This window comes from Hippocampus guttulatus, chromosome 10, assembly GCF_054856545.1.
Source record: "Hippocampus guttulatus isolate MCC_2025c chromosome 10, RoL_Hgut_1.0, whole genome shotgun sequence".
NCBI classification, from domain to species: Eukaryota; Metazoa; Chordata; class Actinopteri; order Syngnathiformes; family Syngnathidae; genus Hippocampus; species Hippocampus guttulatus.
The window spans coordinates 3082443-3101877 of NC_141270.1; the positions used below are offsets into that span (position 1 = coordinate 3082443).

Below are 19435 nucleotides of genomic sequence, written 5' to 3' on the forward strand. Positions count from 1 at the left end.
ATGAATGGGGCCGGCCACACGCTGGAGCTTTACAACTTCCTACGAGAAAGCCCAATGGCCGGACATCTGTTTGTGCGTGTGAGTGGGACAAAGGAGGACATAAAGGCCCTCGGGTTGTCTTCACGCTCTGCGGGAAGATGCCTGTGGCCCCAGAGAGGGTGGAGCAGACCCCACGTCGCACACGCCGGGGGAGCCGCCGAGCCACACTTCCATCCGAAGACCCGTAAAGTCATCACTTGGCAGGGAGGCTGCCCTTAGCCTGATAAACGTCAGATTACTTGTCGAATGGTGGAGGAGGTATGATGAGCTGCACTGGTATTCGCAGACTGCAGTCTCCGTTGTTGTCTGCCTGCACGCCGCTGTAAAGTTGGGGGGCAAACAAAGGAGCAGCAAGTGACTTGCGGGCAACAAAGTTGGGCTGTTTGAACCTCTGTGCCAGATTCTTGTTCAAACTTTATAGCTACTCAATCACCTTTCTGTTCTATGTCGGGTCCATGTTGTCTAGGAACTACTTTTTAATGTCCATTTCATTGATCGGTTCGCTTTAAAAGTTGCTGGCGTTAACGTTTTGCATTTTCCTGTTTGAAACTTCAAACTGCTACTTGAGCACTGATTAGTGCAAAGTGGCTCAAATGACCCATTATTGGCCACCAGCGAATTTTAAGCAAAGATTAATTTATCTTTCTAAACATATTTTTGATGCTTGTTTACTACTATTCATGTAATCCTTGGGGATGACCTGGTGCCCTCGGGCCCCATGTTGGTGACCCCTGGTCTACGGTACACACCAGCCAACCTAATGGGGACAATCCAAAAATTTGGTTGAATGGATCAGGGATAAACAGACATTCATCCAAATAATATTGAAAACCTAACGGCCAATGAGTAAATGTTGGAGTTAGTATATATAGTGAAGTGTTGGCGTGAATATAGATCCAAATATCGGTTATCAGCCTCCTTGATTTCTAATGATCGGTTCGGCCCTGAAAAAAAACAACCCTTTCAGTCCATCTGTAGATCGAATGGCTGTCCTATTTTGAAAAACGTACATGTTGAATTCTGTGCGTATCATCTTCACATGCTGTTCGGCCACATCTCCGCGTCTGTGGGTGTATTTACCAGGCTCCCTGCCACTCACTGTTGTGCACGTGCTGGTGTGACTCTCGGAGACAACAAGGTCAGTGGCATTGCCCGGTAATTGTCCTAACGGTTTGTGTACCTGTTGGGTGGAGGCGAGTAATGAGAGTTTTTCATTATATGCGAGACGGGTGAGTGCGCCTGGCAGATGCTGACAGGCAGCAGATGTGGAAAGTTGGGCGGTGATTTGTACAGAGGGTCAACTGCATCGCATGGCCAATGGAGAGGGATGGAGGTGGGGAGGGGGTAAATTACGCTGAGGGACACCGTCAGTCATGCCTTGCCCCTGTCGGAACAAGGTAAAGGTCAGTTCACGCACTGACGTCATCGGCGCTACTCGTACACTGTGGACATGTCGGTGAAGGGTCAAAACTTTTTTACATCTCAGTCATGACAGCAATGTTTCTCTAAGTTTATTGAGGGCTCCATAGATAAACGAAGATTTTGTGCATTTTCTGCAATTTGAGGTAATTTTTAAAATAAAGGTATGGATTTTTTTTTAATTCACTTGATTACGTGTTAAAATAATCATTAGTTGCAGGCAGCCGTATTTTCGAGTGATTTCATATAATCGTAGCGTCGATGATACATTGATGCACTTCTCTTGCAAAACATATGTCTGTTCATAAATCCCCCTCCTTCAAGTGTGGCATCCCTCAGGGTTCCATTCTAGAGTCCCCACTGTTTCCAATATATACGTTTTCATCCAAAAATATTTTTATTTCGCCGTTGTCATTTAGCTGCTGTGTCGATGATAAGATTGAGTGCCCTTTTGGCTCTTCAAAAATTTCTCCTTTCAATCAGCGAGGCACCTTACCCGATCATTCAGCCACGGGGCTCAGATAAGCCCTGTTCTTGCAACCCAACAATGGCATCCTGTAGAATTCCCAGTAAGCTCCGCCTGATCCTCCTGGTTACCCACGGTACGGCCTGTGACCTTGCCCCAAACTCTCTTTGTGACCTCTTCATTCCACTTATCAACAACCGCGATCCTCCAGCGTTGACTTATCTGTCACCCTCGCGATTCCAATCTGCTCAATCTTTGGTTGTGGTGCTCGAAGTCGTCAACTTGTTTCTTCCAGTGTGCTGTGTCTTCAATCTTGCATTGTAATGTAACCCTTTTCACAATTTGTGTTGCTTTTGTGTACAAATGAAGTGTTTTGGGGGGTTTTTTCTCCCTTTTTTTTCTTCTTTACTTGGGCCTGCTTGCTAGCGTGGCTGGCATCTGCAGCGGTCGTACTGTCACTCAACGTGAGCATTGATTAGCCATTGTTCTGAGAAGGTCACATCATAATTCATTAACAGTAATTACACGCGCGGTGCCACCTGCACTCCTCCTCTCGCCGAAGTGCTAAATTACGAGCGAAGCCGTCGCGCGGGCCCGCGCACGGAAACAATGAAGATGTAAAGGCGTGCGAGCTATTAGTTACATTATTTAAATGGAGCCGTTTAAACCTGGGGAGCTGTCTTTATGAAGGGCAATTAGGCACTAACGGTAATTGATAATTCCTGCTAATTACAATTAGGAAATATAAATAGTGGCTGGAGTATTTATCATCATTGGAGAGGAGTGGAGAGGTGTGATGGAAGGCGAAAGGATTTAGCTCCATTCATCTCCAGCTTGTGCACCAACAGATTGTGTTTGTCCCTTTATATTTCTCCATTGACCGTTAGCTCTTTTTTTTTCTCCCTCTCTCACTTTCTGTGCCCTTGCCAAATAGTGCACAAGGGTTTCAAACTGAGAAAGTGTATGCTACGGAACTGCTGTTTAAACTCTGCAGGGTTTGAAACCTATCCAAGAAAATCCCATTTTTGCCTTTCGTTTTCGCTTATTTTAGTAGTTTTAGTGTCCTATCAATCTACTCAAGAGCAAGCAGAAAACATGATTTTCTGCCCCAGTCATTCCATCAACCATCTCCAGGTTAAATTTGGGGTTCTCACCTCGTAATAAAATGCCCCATTTGACCTTTGAACCTGCTATCTTGTGGATGAAAATGCTGGATCCCATCCCGGTTGCCTCCACAACGACCTTTCTTGACATTCAGGCTCTGGAAGTGCCGCTACGCAAAGCTAACGGCGTGTGATTGATCGCCGTCATGGCGTTCGCCTCCAGCAAGCGTCCCGTCCAACGACATCTCTGTTCTTCAAAGCGACAGCAGGCAGACTTCAGTACAAATACGCTGCTGTTTTACCTGAGCAAACGGAAGGGGAGGTTCCGATCGTACTGTCAACACGTCCTCTCAGCGTTTTGCGTTTTATTGCTTTATTCACAAGGAATTTACATTTAGTGTGCTGTCCAGACTGGGTTGTCCTCTTGCCTGCCTTCTGTTCCTCATGTATGTAAATGCAGACTCAGCGTACATAAATACACCGGAACCCCTACAATCTGTCTACCTTCACTCACTCCAGGTCATTTCCTGTGTAATTAGTTTTCTCTAAAGACTCCTGGTTGAGGCTGCTGCTTCAGTTGGAAAAAGTGTCACCCAGAAAAAGGGCCAAAGAAAAATCAAAACAAGCAGCTAATCCTTTGATGATTGCTGACCCGAAGTTTCATACACCATCCACATTTTCAAATTTTAAAGGGTATGACGTCAGGGCCAACTCTTCACTCTACAGTGAACGCCAAGGATTGTAATTGCCTTTGGATGTTGCAAGGCGGCGGCAAAGTACTACTTTTGCCTGACTCACGTTCCTCAAATCACTTCGTCATCGTTTTCCATGGCACAAAATTGCCACCAGATGGTGGGAAGGCACTACTTTTGTCTGAGTGAAACTCCTCAGCTTACTTCAACACTTCAACACCCAACAATTTCATTGTCATTTTTTGCTCTTTTTCTTTGCCAGGTTCACTTCCTGTCCCCTTCCGTGATGGTTTTCAAAGTGGGCCCCTGCACTGTGACACGCGCGCCCCACTGCTCTCCCTGTGGATGAGCACCCCCCCCCCCCCCCCCCCAACACCCTCAGCAGCCGCTGGTAATTGCTACAGTGAGATGTGGATCAGTGGAGCTGCCCTAATCAATAAAGTCTTCATCAGCTATTTCCCCTGATGATTCTCCCTCATTTCTTCCTTAATTGTTCTTTTTCATCCAACAAGCTCTGCGCCAGTCGTGTGTGTGAGTGTATGTCTCGACGGACCGACGGCTGATGGAGGCCGAGCTGAGGGAACTCGACGAGGACCGTGACCTCCGTGGGAGCAAAATTACGGCTGATCCCAGCTCAGACTTCCTGGGGAGAAGCTTCGTGACCGACTCCAGAGCTGGCCCGATATCAGAGGTAGACTTAAATCATTTTCACTCGACATTTCCACCGACTGTGTGGGAATAGTTGTTCCAAATAGTTGTAAATGCCTTGAATTATCCCGTAACACAATGTGTGTAATTGCTTTAGATCCGTTGACATCAGTTTGCTTTTCGTGTACGAGCAAAAGCCGCCCAAGGAAATTTACTCCAAAACCAGTTAAAAAAAATACAATGATGACACTATATTATATATTATATTAATTCCTGTCTGACACGGTCAATGAAAACGGATTATTATCACATGTATTTGTAAGGGCAAAAAAAAAGCATGATACGGGTCTTACAATAAGCCAAATAGAGTGACTGTTGAGTGTATTTTCCAAATTTTCCCCCCGCGCCCCTTGTGACCTTCATCCCTGCGCCGTTTCGGCCCACAACTCCAGCGGAGAATCAGAAATGATTGCGGTATAATTGTGTTCCTTTAGCACTTATCGCCCTCCTGTGCCAGTAAAACGGTGTAGGACCGCCGTCGTTCCCGGTGGGAGGGGTCGCCATCTTTCATTGGACCCCCCCTGCCCCCCACCCCCGCACTCTCTCGGCTGGTCATGCGGGGAGGTCCAGTAGAGAAGCAGGAAAGAAGATGTTTGCGTTAAAGCTACTTTACAGTGACTAAAGGTCTCAGTAGACACTCTATTAGGCACACCTCCACAAGTTAATACGGACTATTGAGAACTAGAACTAAATGCGGAAATCATTTGCAGGGAAGTTCCAGTTTTGACCTTTAGGGGGCAGTCTATTATATCCATTTCACATTTTTCCTGATTCGTCAGTGCAGCATTGGGCACACATGGTGGAAAGTAAGGTCAGAGATAGAGATAAGATTGTGCTTTAGCATTTCTGTAAGTGGTATGTGTCACCCTTAAGGTCGGGATACTTTTGGACCATTATTGCTCAAAATATTTTTTTCTAATCCAGATTTGTTCATTTTCCTTCAAGATCTGTATCTATATATCAAGATGATCCTGGCTCGGATCCAACCCATGACTCTGACAATGATAGTACCTCAGTCTTAAATAAGAGTGTCTCATGTGGCTCTCGTGATGTTATGCAGGAATTGTCTGAACATTTTTGCCTTTACAAAGTGAACGACGCTCTGTTTGGGTTGCTGCTGTCTGTTTCTAATATTTGGGTTCCTATCCTGTTCAGTTAAGACTTCGAGTAAAGCTCGGGAGAGGTCGATGCACATTAAGAATTCTTCACTAAATACTTGAAAAGGGCCTCCATCAATAATTCTGGCCAGTTGAAAAGAGGCTCATCTGCCCAAGGGGCCGTTGCTCATTAGTGGCTCCTAATAAGATATGACTGGACCTTCCAGGAAATTAATAGCCAACCACCATTCTCTTTAACCTCATTGATTTTTTTTTTTTTTTTGCACTACACACCAGGAAGTATAGTCTTTGTCCTTACTCAATGTAATTCAACAAAAAAATCATTTTGACTGAACATTCGGATTATTTTACTTGTATTTGTAAATAAATTTTATGATTTAAAAAAAAAAAATAAGAAAACCTTTATTTGTCTCACAATGGAGAAGTGGAGAAAAAAATTAACCCACAAAAATTACGCTCACAGGAGGAATTGGAGAAAATTATGAGAATTTTTCCACCCCGCCAGCAAAAAAGAAAATTTTTTAAAAAAAATCATAAAATACAGTCCAGTGCACAGTTGCATTTATTTATTTATTTTAAAATTTTAGCCGATTACATATATTTTAAAACATTAGAACCAAGGCAGCATGGATGCTAGTATCATTAGCGTGTCAATCTTATTTTTTATTTATTTATTTATTTATTGCATTGTGTGTTAATATTTAGCAAGCGCACGGCAAAGTTACCGGATGTGGTTTTGTTGAATAGGCAACGTGTAATTGTCTTTGTGTGATGTTGGGTTTTATAGTTGTTGCTGCTTGTTGTGAAGTTCGCTACCATACGTTACATGTACCTCCTATGTAGGGTCACTCAATCATAAAACGAGGTTGCACTGTATATATTTTAGTTTACTCCAATAAGTGTCCAGGTTTGACTGAGAGAATGTTCACTGGGTCTTTATTAGAATTAAAAAGACATTTGAGTCTTGCTTTTGAATTCTTCCTTTGTCAAAATGCGTTCTTCATCACGCATATGGGAGCATCATTAAAATGCGCTTTTGCGCCTTCGTTCAATAGATGGATATACTTTGTTACTCCCCTGAGGATAATTAGGGAAATTAAGTCCTAAATCACTCACCAAAAAAAGGACTAATTTGACCCATTCAAGTGCACAAAAGCATGAAGTCTGCCATCGTGCTGATGAATATGCCCCTCTCGCTTTTGCCGCTTTGTGTGCCTCGATGATGATTTATCGAAGCTTTATGGTTGTTGACTCGCCAGGGCTTCATGGGGAAAATGAGATGTGAGTTGTCTTACAGCCGGGCCACTCGTCTCCTTCGGTAAGCGACAATAGGTTGTGCGAGAGGCTGGGGGATTGTGGGGGGGTGGTCTGGTCCTTTATCGACACATCCCATTACTGAGGTCTTCACGTCTTACGGCCATTTCCATAAATTCTGGCCCTGGGGACAATCTCCTGGCCTGCTTGGGGCTGATGGGGAGATCGTATTGAGGCTGTCGTTTGACGCTTCACCACACACACACACGCGCGCACACTGGAACGTCACCTCCATCTCCACTCAGTGATGGAGGCCATCCCTCCCAGTGTTGAATGAGTTTACCGATGATGAGAGTCTTAGTTCAGGTCAGCGTGTATTTACAGCTCAGTGACTCCGCTCCCTTGGTTTAGAAAGCAAACAGAGAGGGTTAGGGTTAACCGATCAGACCTCTGGGAGGAATCGCGCAGGGGGCAGGGGGAGCGCTATTGTCCTCCCATCAACACTGCACTATTAATCCATTACAAGCGAGTTTTAACATACTGCTCAATTAAAAGGCAAACGGCGAAGTAAAGTCCAGAGACAAGGGAGTTCTATGCACCTTTTAGATCTAGTTGTTTATTTCGATCTGTCTGACTGGCTGTCAAGCTCTCTGTTTTGTCTTCTGTTGTTTTTAACTTACATTTAAATATTATTGTGGCATTCATTTTCAGGACCTTTTTTTTATCTGTTGTACGTACAGTATGTAAAATATTTCCCTTTATATGTCAAATATTCGAAACATTTCTCCATATGATACATTGTAGTCCTGCAGGACTACAAATTGTAAACACACTAATACTCATATTGTAAAAAAATAAAATAAATAGAAGGTATTATGTTTGTAAAGGCACAATTTAGGCTACAGTATTGTAGCTCTTTGATTGGATCTCACTTTTGTGTTTGTCGCCTTTCCTCAGAAGAGGGCGCTGTGAGTTTAAGATTCTGTGGATAAATATGACATCTGTGCAAAGTAGCATATTCTTTTAATATATATATATATAATTACCAGAACATTTCAGAAGTAATGTGTCACATGAATAATTATAGTTTAAATTATAATTTAAAAGCATGACATGGTTTGGCCCATATTTCATTTTCATCACTAAAAGTCCCAAACAATTTTTTATTCCTTAAAAAGAAATCTAAAGCCCCGTAATATGATTTTGTAAGAAAATACTGTCTGTGGTGTGAATCCGTTTTTCACCAACTCTGCGAAGTAAAAACAATTTGTAAAATAACGCCAGCTGCTGGCTGTCGATGGTAGTGCACGTTCCTTCACCCTTTTTTCCTAATAGATATTTGTTGAAAGCTCTGCGTGCGCCCGTGCGTGCACAGATAATTAAGAAGGCCTGTTTGCAGTTGACATGTCAAATGCACGCAGGCAGACGCACACGCGCACACACAAACTCTGCTGTCACCTGCGTTTGTTAAACATTAGCAGGCATCATCGCGGTGTGTCATTTCAGTAATTGAAGGATGGTTGACTGGCATAGTTAAACACACACACACACACAACCACACAAAGACACATGAGCCTCATCACCCAGTATCAACACGGTGTGCAAACACTGCAGGGCGCAGATGAGGAATTCAAAACGCTTGTTTATTGAATGTAATTTTGCTGCATATCAGACGGTCAGCAGCACCTCGATGAGGGCTTCCTGCTGAGGAGCATTGATGTATGCCAGAGACTGAACGTTTTTCCTTGGAGTGGGCCCACACAGGACTACTTCGCCAAACGCAAGAAACATATATTGTCACTTTTGTTTTGGGTTATAGACACAGCAATAATCGGGATAAATCTAAGAAGTTTGCGATTTTAGATTTTTAGAAAATGGAACAGTTGGATCGATTGGATCCACTCACACCTTCTAAATAAAACAACGATTTTCCGATTCTAATCCTTTTTTGGTTTCACCCCTGGATACCAGATACATTTTTGTCACTTCTAATGTGTAGTTGGCACAGCCGAGACCCCTCCTTTGGCACCCTTTTATTTTCTTTAATAGATATTGATTCATAAATATTTCACTTAGCTGTGTGGCCACACATATTGCACATACCAGAATCCGCCTGTGGTTGGCAGGTTGAGGAAGAATTGAAAAACATGTTAAAAAAAATTGTATATTATGTGCTCTCCGTGTTCACTTTTGGACAACGTTTGAATGTTATCGCGACACACAAAGACAAACCGGCAGTGCACTTCCTTGAGTGAAAGGCATGCGTTGCCTCTCTCATTATCTTTATTCTGCTTCAATTGCTGCGTATTGTGCTTGGCGCCGGCCGAACTGGCTTTGCAGAATCCTATCGGAGTTACTGCTTCACTCCCACAAGACGTCTCAATGCCAAACTTGGAAGACAGATGAGTGCCACTTGTATGTAGCGTGCACGCATGCTTCTGTTGCATGTGTTTCGTGTTAGTGGCTTCTTTGGTTCTGCTCGACTCCCGCTCGCTATTTTGATTCAGTGAGAGGCTTGACATCAAACCCGAGTCTCCCCCGCCACTCTTATCTCGACACTCGGGTGCCGTCCTTGTTCCCATAAAATCTCTCGGACCCTGTCCAGTTCTGGCACCCGTTCCCCCGTCCCTCCATCCCTCCACAGGGACACTCAAAGACCACAACAGGAACCACATTCTTTCCTTTGTGGCCCGTCTTCACATCCTGGGCTGAACCAGAAATAACCTGCGAGCGAGCATTGCGAGCTAGAAATGGTAGCTTTTGTTCAAGTTTTGCAGCAATATGTTGATTAAAATCGGCAAACTTTGTGAACTGTCCCAATATAGCTGCATTGAGTGAACCCAAGGTAGCAGCCTCGGTAGAACATGTTGCATTGGGTTTGTTATTTCACAGATGGACTTTCAGGTACCAAAAAAAAAGTTGTTTTACTCCCCCAATCTTGTGGCATCTTTCAACCAAGGAACTAAGTCGAAGTGAGTGGAGACCCCTCATTTAGACATGCTTTCTCTGTCTATTAGAAAAGTTGTTCTTTGGCGCCGCCCTACCTATAGGGAGTTCGAGCTGAGTTTTTTGTTTTTGTTAGTTTTACAATAGTTTTCGCTATTTGCATCAGGCCAAGAAAGCAGGCCTCTCTATCAGCTAAAAAAAAAAAATGTTTTCACAGCCACACGCCAGCTCAACATCGCATCTAAAGTCAACCGTTATGTCAAGTTTGGACAACTGTCACTCCTGTTGACCCAGAGGCAACGGCAGCAGCAGCAGCAGCAGCCTGCCAAACGCAGTGAGACAGGATCTAACAGGACAAGACAGTGCAAGGTGTGGTGTGTTTATCTTGTTCGTTAGGCTTCCTTCATTACGCACGCACTTCCTGGAATGCCGATAACCCCTTTGGAATGGCCGTAAACATCGGGCAGCCGAGGGCCACATTGCTGAACGGTAATAGTAGTCCAACGGAAGTGCAAAATTCAGGGCGCGTGAAAATCACGTGTGAATAATCCAGTCAAAAATCTGTTGATTTGAAGTGTGCATGAACTTCAAAAACCTACCTGCAAATTCGGGTCCTACCACTCAAAAGTCCAAACTGTAATCCCGAACTTCACATTACTGTACGCGCTCCCGACAATATCTGTTCAAACAAATCAAATATTTTCCAGACTCATCTCAAAATAGCACGTATGGATTCAACATAGCGGCCTTGTTTTCAGATTCTTCAGTAGTGCCTCGTGAAATGGCCCGAGTGTGAGGTCCAATTCTATTGTAAGGCCAAAGCCAAATCTGTTCATGTTATTCACATTAGGACAAGCTCCTTTAATATACATGGCTGTGATACAAAACATGTGTTGAGCGCAAAGCAAGGGAAAACCTCCCCCATCCATCCAGATCGCACAAAAGGAGGAAGAGCGACGTTTTAGATCGCACGCTCGCACTTATATACCTTCAATTTTCCCATCAGGTGTATTTTTTTTGTTCCCATTACCACTTGACAGCTTGAGTTGGACTCGCCGCCAAGAATCACCTAAAAAATAAACGGCTCGAAGGTGTGGAGGCCTACTGGGGCAAAGGAAAAAAAAAAGTCATGTATGAAAACAAGCTGGGTCAGGACATCTGGAGTCAATCCAGTTCAGGTATCTATGATGAGACGACAAGGGCTTCAGAAATCACAATTGTCAAGACTGCTATTCCCGTTTCATCAAACAACAGTAATTATCGGTAAGATTTATGAGGTTAACGTTCATCAGTCAGTGTTTACAAGGCCGTGTGATGCTGGAAAGTTGCTCTGCGTTGGCATTTGCCCAAGTCTTAATTACACGTTTCTGTTTCTTTTACAAGGTGACTCGTTGTAAGAAAGTGGTTTTGATATATGCATCGGGCCAAGTTGGGGTGGTGAGAGAACCGCCAGATCTAGCGGATGCCCGGTCATGAATTTCCAATCAAATCAGGATGTTTTTAGGATTGTTTGTAATTGGAGGCAGTGCCGTCTAGTAGCTCTCTGTCCCTTCAGGTTAAATCATACACAATTTTTCGAGGACGCGGGGGGTGCCGGAGCCTATCCCAGCTGTCTTCGGGCAGTAGGCGGGGGACACCCTGAACCGGTTGCCAGCCAATCGCAGGGCGCACAGAGACAAACAACCATCCGGACTCGCACTCACACTTAGGGACAATTCCAAGTGTTCAGTCAACCTGGCATGCATGTTTTTGGAATGTGGGAGGAAACCGGAGTAACCGGCGAAAACCCACGCAGGCCGGGGAGAGCATGCAAACGCCACACAGGAAGGCCGGAGCTGGAATTGAACCCGGTACCTCTGCACTGTGAGGTTGACGCTCTAACCGCTGGACCACCGGGCCGTCCTGAACCACAGTTATGGAGGAAAAACAATGTAACGGCTGTGGATTTGGTCAAAACAAGTCCCCTGAAAAAGTTAAGCATCCTCCCATTTGTAGGCTAGCGTGAAAGTAACGCCTACGATGTTCCCCATAAGTGACACTTTTACACACACTAATATTTAAGATCAACTGTCCCTAAGCGCCCAAAAAGTGAGCTTTTTGTATTTCACGTCCATATGGCTGCACTTTCAAGGTGTCGAGACTTGCGGTGGGGGAGCAGACAGATATGACACACATTTGAAAACACTTTGTGGTCTCTCTTTGGCAGCGACAAACACCGCGACGGCTCTGCGTGGTTTGCATTGCCAGAGAAAATATTCAGCGAAAGAAGTTTCCTTTGTTATCCTATGACGGTTTCATCGGGTCAGACCAAGAAAAGTACAATACAAATTCAGAGGATAATAACGCAAAAAAAGTCGTATGATCGAAATTGCATTTTTTTTTCAGCTTCATTCTTCCAAAATTTGAATCTCCTAAGATCCAACTTATTTCTCTGAAAATCCCATTGCCGTATCTTGTGTGAATTTAATCTTTATTTTCGTAAATACTTTTTGTCCCCTTTGACTTGATCCTCGATATTTTATCTTCTATGTTTTTCAGTCTCAGCGTAGCATCAATCAACCTTTTTTCTTAATTCCAACTTGATTTAGGTAATTTCTTCTTCTGTAATTCTTTTTTGTTTCCCATGTTATGTGGAAATGACTTTTCCCATTGTCATCTTAGCGTTATTCTGTATTTTATGGTTTGAACGCATTTCATTTTAGTTTCTTCCTTTTTCATTGCATCTTTTTCTCCGCAAATTCCGATTTTATTTATTTATTTGTATTTTTAAAATTTCATTCATACATTTTTTTCCCTGAAATTTCGACTCAAAATCCACTAATATGCGAGTATGGTTCTGAGCAGAACATGCATAATATTTTTATATGATTAGTTTGTTTTATTAGTCGTCATAGGAGTGATCTTAGAAGTAAAAGTCTTGTGAAAATATAAGGAAATCTAATATAATGACAGAAAAAAAATGTGTTGTTGGGATGTCTGCGCACTGCATGTATAATTCTGAGTTGTTTTCCCTCACAGTTCCCGTTTTAATCATTGATCGCCATCCTGTCTTTTTTTTTTTTTTTAAATAAATTGTTCCAAACGGATGTTAAGGAAGAGGAAGCTTATGTGTGCAGGGGCCAGTCAGGGTATTTTCGTGGCAAGTCCAAATAGGAAAATTCAATTAGGGCACATTCAACGTGAAAAGTGGTGCAATGCATTTTCTCCACGATCGCGTTCTTTTCACACATCGGGTTTTACTCTCTTGACACAAAGGGCATCCTTGTTGTTTTTATCAGCGAGTCCACATTGAGACGAGATGTGGCTGATGGGAAACAGAAATAGAATGAGTTAGTGACTAATGCAAAAAAAAGTGGAGTGCGTGCATGCTCATAAAACACGCGACACCCAATCAATCCCTGGCTGAAGTTCTGCCGGCTGCACAGGTCCACCCCTTAACAAGGCCTGTTCACATGCTCACATTTTATCGATGCCGTACGAAAGCCGACAAGAACTTTCTTTGTTTATACGTCGACGCAAACATCTGTGCGATTGGATCTCTGTGCGATTACATGGGCCTCCATGTATGCATGCACGTAGCGTGTACAAACATGTTGATGTGGCGCTGTCATGGGTCATTTTCATGATTGCTCTCGACCTGACTCAAAGTTCCAAACCTTGTTCCCAAAACAATTGAAGGATGAATAAAGTCTTGCTAATTTAGCTCAAAGTGCCAGGAAAACATTATTAATTTTGGGGGCGGGGGGTTAAAGTAAAAAACGAATTTTGACTCGCAAACTACAACATGAAACCACTTATTTCGAGCCGCGCATGTTAGTGCTAAATGCGCTTTCCGAAGACAAAGTTATTTTGGTTCTATGTAAATGCACGAGATTTCATTCTCTTTGTGTTATGTTTAGTTTTGCAGTAAACTTCAGCTTTGAGTGGCTATAAACATCTTAAAGCCTCTTTTCAAATAATCGTTCGCTTTTATCCAAACTGCCGCTGAAGTCAAAACAAAACAGAAAAAAATTGCCCCGAGGACGGACGGCCTTTGACAAAAACAACCTCAAGTCGGATTACTCAAATCTCAAGTCACCGCTGTGTTGTTTTCATGAATCTAAATAATGTCAGCCACGAAACATGCTCAGATTCCGGTAACAGTCGCAAATGAGCTTGCGGTGGGCTGTTTTCACATCATGACCTCTGACTGTTATTCTAACTTCAAAATATAAGAATGACTTGTGTGTGTGTCTCTGTTGTGTCCTCATCTTGCAGTGGTTTGAATAAATGAGCTTCTCTCTCACGGCTCAAGCCAAGAAGTATATGCCAGTTTAGTGTGCCCCCCCGCCCACTCCCGCCACCGGCTTTGTGTTTGTTTATTTACACTTACAGTGGATAGAAATCACAACAGTTAAAAAAAAAATCCTTGTGTTCTCATTCTCTATTCCTTCGTCAGGCTCACGGAGGCCATCTGAGCCGGTGTCCGTCTTAGGCGGGTGGTCCCCTGAGAGCAAGCCCGCCATAATAGGCGGGGTGGAGCGGGCTGGCGAGCTGTGGGGCTTTCCACACACCCCCATCCCTTCTCCTCCCAGAGTCCATAGAAAGCCTCGGTCAAACGGCATTGCGCTCAATTTAAAAATTCCAGCGTACACACCATCAGATGACAGCAGAAGAATGCCTTTTGTGGCCGTCTCACGCTGATGTTGGCTGGCAAATCCTGCAGCCAGCCTTGGAAATGTGCACAAGTCGTAATGCTGCCGCATTCTTGTTTCCATCGCTCCCTCCAATTTGCCTCTTTGACTCCATTTCTCTTTCCTCATAGATGTGGAAAGATTTGTATAGTCCGGGCATGCATTGTGAACCACTCCATAGTACCTTAAGATTCAAAATTTCAGATCTGTTTCTTCTCTCTGTAGCTTTGGTCTGGCCGGGGCATTGGTCTTAGGGTTGATGTTTCTCTGCTTTGTGTCTTGAAGCTTCTCTTTCCCGTGCCTTTGAGAAAACTCGTTTCTCTCTGGGATGAGACAAGCAGAAAGTCACAAAGCAACCGATTATCCCAAATCGGTGTCATGGCCTCAAAAGTGGTTTGCTAATCAAGCTTTGGACATTGGAGACGATGGGTTCAGAGTGCAATGACACTACCCTCAAATCTTGCCGTATGTCACCCAAGGGTGTTAACGAAATAACAAAAACTGAAACTGAAAAAAAAACAACTTTTCTTTCATGAAGTAAAAAAAAAAAAATAAATGCTTTTTAACAAAACGAAAACTTTTTGTTAAAAAGCATAGTAAGTTACCGGGGGCGGGGTGGCCGTCGGGAAAATATGTTAAACGCCACCATGCATGAAGACCTGAGCCAAGAATTGTCAGGCAGGCGAGCTCACCACTAATCCCACCATGCTGCCCGAGCATGTATTTATTAAGCCCCTCCCTAAATGACTGTGATCAACAGTTGAGACAGGACTTTCACTGGAGGAAAATGCTCCCTGCATCTCCCTTATTTTGAGTGCGTGCCTGTCAAACGAAGGGAGGACTAATGATAAAGAAGTCCAGTTTCTGAGAGGCGTGAAGTGCATTTCCAAACAAAAGGGCACCGATTTTCAAAAAAGACCAGGGACAGAGCATTCATTTAAAAAAAAAAGAAAATGCAAATGTGTCTATAGAATCATATTTTATTTAAATCATGAAATTCAGTTCATTCTCATTTGTAATTATATTATTTATCGTTGATTTACTGTTTAGAATTAACTGATTATTTTCTGAAATTTAAAAAAAATGATCATATTAAAAAAAAAAAGTCAAAACATTTATGTTCATCCATCGCTTTCTGCGTGTGAATATGTAAAGTAGGTTATTTTAAGACTTAATCATTCATTCTTACAGTAGTTATCAATTTTTTAGATGATGCAATAAGACACTGAACATATGTAAAATAGTTTATTGTACTTAATTTGACTTGTATTGTACAGTCACACCTCTGACCATTTTTAACAAGATAAATCAATGAAAATTACTTTGAAAAATGAATATATTTATGTTAAAAGTATGACGTTTGAGCGCTGCAAATACCGAGCCAAACCCTTTGCAGCATCTGCTTCCCTGACAGCCAGAGGAGGCCTTTATTGTCGCCGGGTGTTCCCTCTGCATGTGGAACTTTTCACACGATGGCTCGTGTTTGACATTGGCGGTGAGGGTGTAAAGGCGGCGCGAAAACACGAGACGGACGAGCGTGTGCAGGAAGCCTCAATCACACTGTCACCTTCTGTAGGCTTTCAATGTCATCGGACCTTGAAAGCTTTGCTGCACTGCTGGGGAGTGCTGGACACATGATAGCTTTATCAATGCTTTTATAAGACGGTGGTCCTCCTTCCCGGCCAGATCAAACGCGACTATTTCGACCTATCCTTGACTCGGAACCACACCAACGCCTTTTGCGCCCATTCGCACAGATTAGTGTTCCATTGTAGATTAGTGCTTGGTGGGAACTCTTGAGCAGGAAGCTTCTGTCTGGAGTATTCTGTTTAAAAAAAAAACAAACGTATCCAATTGAATGTGGGAGCGATGAAATATTGGTTAGCATGTCTGTCTTGTGTCTTGACTCTTCTTTTGCACCTTCATGGCATTGCTAATCATGACGACTGGTTTAATTTTTTTGTTTACGAAGCAGGTTGACGAGGCTTGGCTTTTAATGTGGACCCAGTTATCAGTTTCGTGTCCATCGGTTATCTTGCCAGCAGCTTAATGTCTGCGCTGATAACATCTCCCAGCGCTGCCCTCTCGTCTGCACATGTTTACAGATGTGTGACGGAGGCAGGCGCCTTTCCTGTGCACGCCCGTGCTCCAACAACTCGCCACCGCCGCCGTTGGTGATTATCCTCGCTTCCAATGGGGAATCCACACGCGATGCAAATGTCCCGAGCTTGCAATGCATTTACAATTCATTATACGTAAGGGGAGACGTATAGTTTTTAACCTGAATTTAAAATCATTTACGCTTGGTCCTGACTTAAGTTCTGTTTGCAGCTTTTCACATTGACGTTCAGCATCACAGCTAAATGCTGATTCACCATGTGTGCTTTGAACTACGGGCCCCGCTAATGAAGAAAATTATGGATGACGAATACTCGCCCTTGTGGTTTTGTTGGATTGTTTTTTTCTCACAGACTCAGTGACAGTCAGTTGACGAGGTCATTCACGCTTATGGGAAACCTCCCTGAAGGCAGCGAGAGGCAATCTGGCAATAAGAGCGGTGACTGTGTATTCATGTGCCTAACAGGTTTCGCCAACACGTGGAAATGTGATCGTTTCAGGCTGAATGTTTGGTTTTACTCGCGCTTTGTTTGCACTTCCACAACAGAGACCCAGTTTTATGGCATACAAAAACAAATTGAAAGAATCTTTAAAACCAGGTTCCGGATCAGGAGTTAGTCACAATCGCTTCTCTCCCCAGGTTATGATCATGCTGTTGGGGTCATCTCAGTCCATTCATCCAAGAGCCTCAAAGATATGGAGACAGCTGTCCACCTCCATCTTCATCATGGCTGCCATGCCCGTGAGTAATCTCTGATTTCACTCTGATTGCATCTCCAGAGGCCTGACTCAGCCATATTGGCTTTGGTCGCACATATGTGGTCATGCTTCAGATGCTCATAAATACAGTACACGCATACAGTACATGACTGTGTATTGTCCATGGAAGTGATCTTGATGGACGTTCCTGGAGGTTCCGTTTTAAGTAAGGTGTCTCCCACTCACAGTCCAGTCATTTTTTTTTTTTTTTTTTTGCTAGGGAAAAGTTCACAGTTGAGCATGTTAAGATTTGGTACGTTAATAACCAACAATCGTATCTCTTTCAATTCGTAATAACATAGTATAAAAGCTTCACCAAACTTGATTTTTTTTTTCATGTTCTGGTTCTTGGCCTAATTTGGGATCCTAGTTTCCTGGAAATTTTCGCTCAAGTTCCAAGTTATCCAACCGCCAAACCGTTCCCACTTCAGGCAACTGTAAATGGATATTTCCTTTTTCCGCACAGTTTTTGTCTTGAGCGTATGACTTGTGTTTCCAGTATGGCTGGAAAGGGAGGGAAGGGGGGAGGGGGGGGGGGGCGGGGGACGCGCTCAGCCAAGGCTGCCCTAGTCGACCCAGATCTTACCGAGGTGATGGATGAACTCGAACCAGAAACAACACATCTATTTGAGTCGGGCATTGTTGTCAATTCGGTGCCAGTGTATTATGTACGTGTGTGTGTGTGTTTGTTTCAACATGTGTGCGTCCACTGTAAAAGGCAGTTTCATAACACACACAGACGCACGCATGCACGCACTCTAGGCTGCTGTCGACTGGGAAATGTTTGGAAGGCATGGCAACCCATTTCCAAAATGGAATAAAAGCTTGGCAGCAGATGGACTCATCTGTGGGCCAGTGGCACTCCTTTTTCCTGTAATTGGAGAGCACTTTGTGGGCCTGGCAGGAGGAGTAGTGTCAGGGCCTGTGCAAAAAAAAAAAACGGCTCACAAAAACATTGCATTTGAACGAGTAGCACAGAACATTGACAGCAAACATACTATCCATCTGCTCCCCCAAAAGCTGATTTACAACGCCCGAGTTTCGATCTTCCGAGGAGTGTCTCTCACGTGTTAATGATACGTAGCGTTCAGGTGAAGTTTATCAACTACCATAAACACAAACGCTTCGCCTAACTGACAACGTGAGTCAAGAGGGGTGGGGAGAATGTGCATCCAACGGAGCATATGGCATCCAGACGATGCTAATTCATGGAAATTTAAAAAATGCGGTGGACCAGTGGTTAGCATGTCCGCCTCACGGGTCTGAGAAGCAGGCTACACCTTGGACTGGTCGCCGGTCAGGCGCCCACATAGCCAGAAATTCACTTTAGATCATGCAAAACATTTTATCTTGAATACGGAGTAGTCACTGAATCCGTACAGGGTTCCCCTGCATATTCACAAAACACTCCTTGCAGATTTTCCCGGTCACCTGGTGCTCCGTTATTTGCAGGAAACTCTTCCGCTTTTTTGTGTTGAGGCTAAAGTCCTGTCTAATATAAACGTATTGCTTTTGCGCCTTGTTGCTGCTACAGAACTATGTTGAAGTAAGTGGAGGAGGGAGGTGTGGGGGGGGGGGGGGGCTCTGTATTTTTATTTCAGTTATTTCTTTTCTTTTTTGGTGTGTGTGTAGGCCAAGTCTCTTTATCTGAATGTTCTGGACTCTTTATTTTGATGAAGAGTAGAATCATGCTGTGCCATCGTGTGGGCTAAGCTCAGTTTCCCATCGTTGGCATCATGTTTGGCCTCCCATGCTTTAATATGCGATGAATTAACAATCAAAATAAACATGTTCAATCTTAAACCACTCAACGTAATCCTCCCGAGCATTTTCTACAGCGCTTGTCCTCTTTGCCGACTGAAGTCCTTGACGTTGTTTCTTTGATTGTTGTCATGCAAATGTCCCCTCATACTGCTTGGGTCTGAGATTCCCACTCTCGGAGGGTGGCTGGCACGGAACAAAAGCCGGCATTAGGGCACATTTAAAGGATGTAAATCATACTGCCACGCCGGGCCAGAGGGGAGGGAATGGCATTCACTGGGAGCCACGGCGACAAAGTGTCGGGTTGCACTTTGTCAACTTGGTGTGGGGAATAGTCAATCAGTGACATGCGACACTGTCGGCCACCTGTCTGATGGCG

General features: G+C 43.8%; 1 long non-coding RNA gene across 1 annotated transcript; it reads left to right on the top strand.

The window, feature by feature from the left end:
* On the top strand, positions 1 to 17278 carry LOC147198915 (uncharacterized). The gene is made up of 3 exons (XR_015101953.1): positions 1 to 4110; positions 4232 to 4410; positions 17177 to 17278. It is a non-coding gene; the product is annotated as an uncharacterized LOC147198915 (long non-coding RNA).
* Positions 17279 to 19435: the final 2157 nt, after the last annotated feature.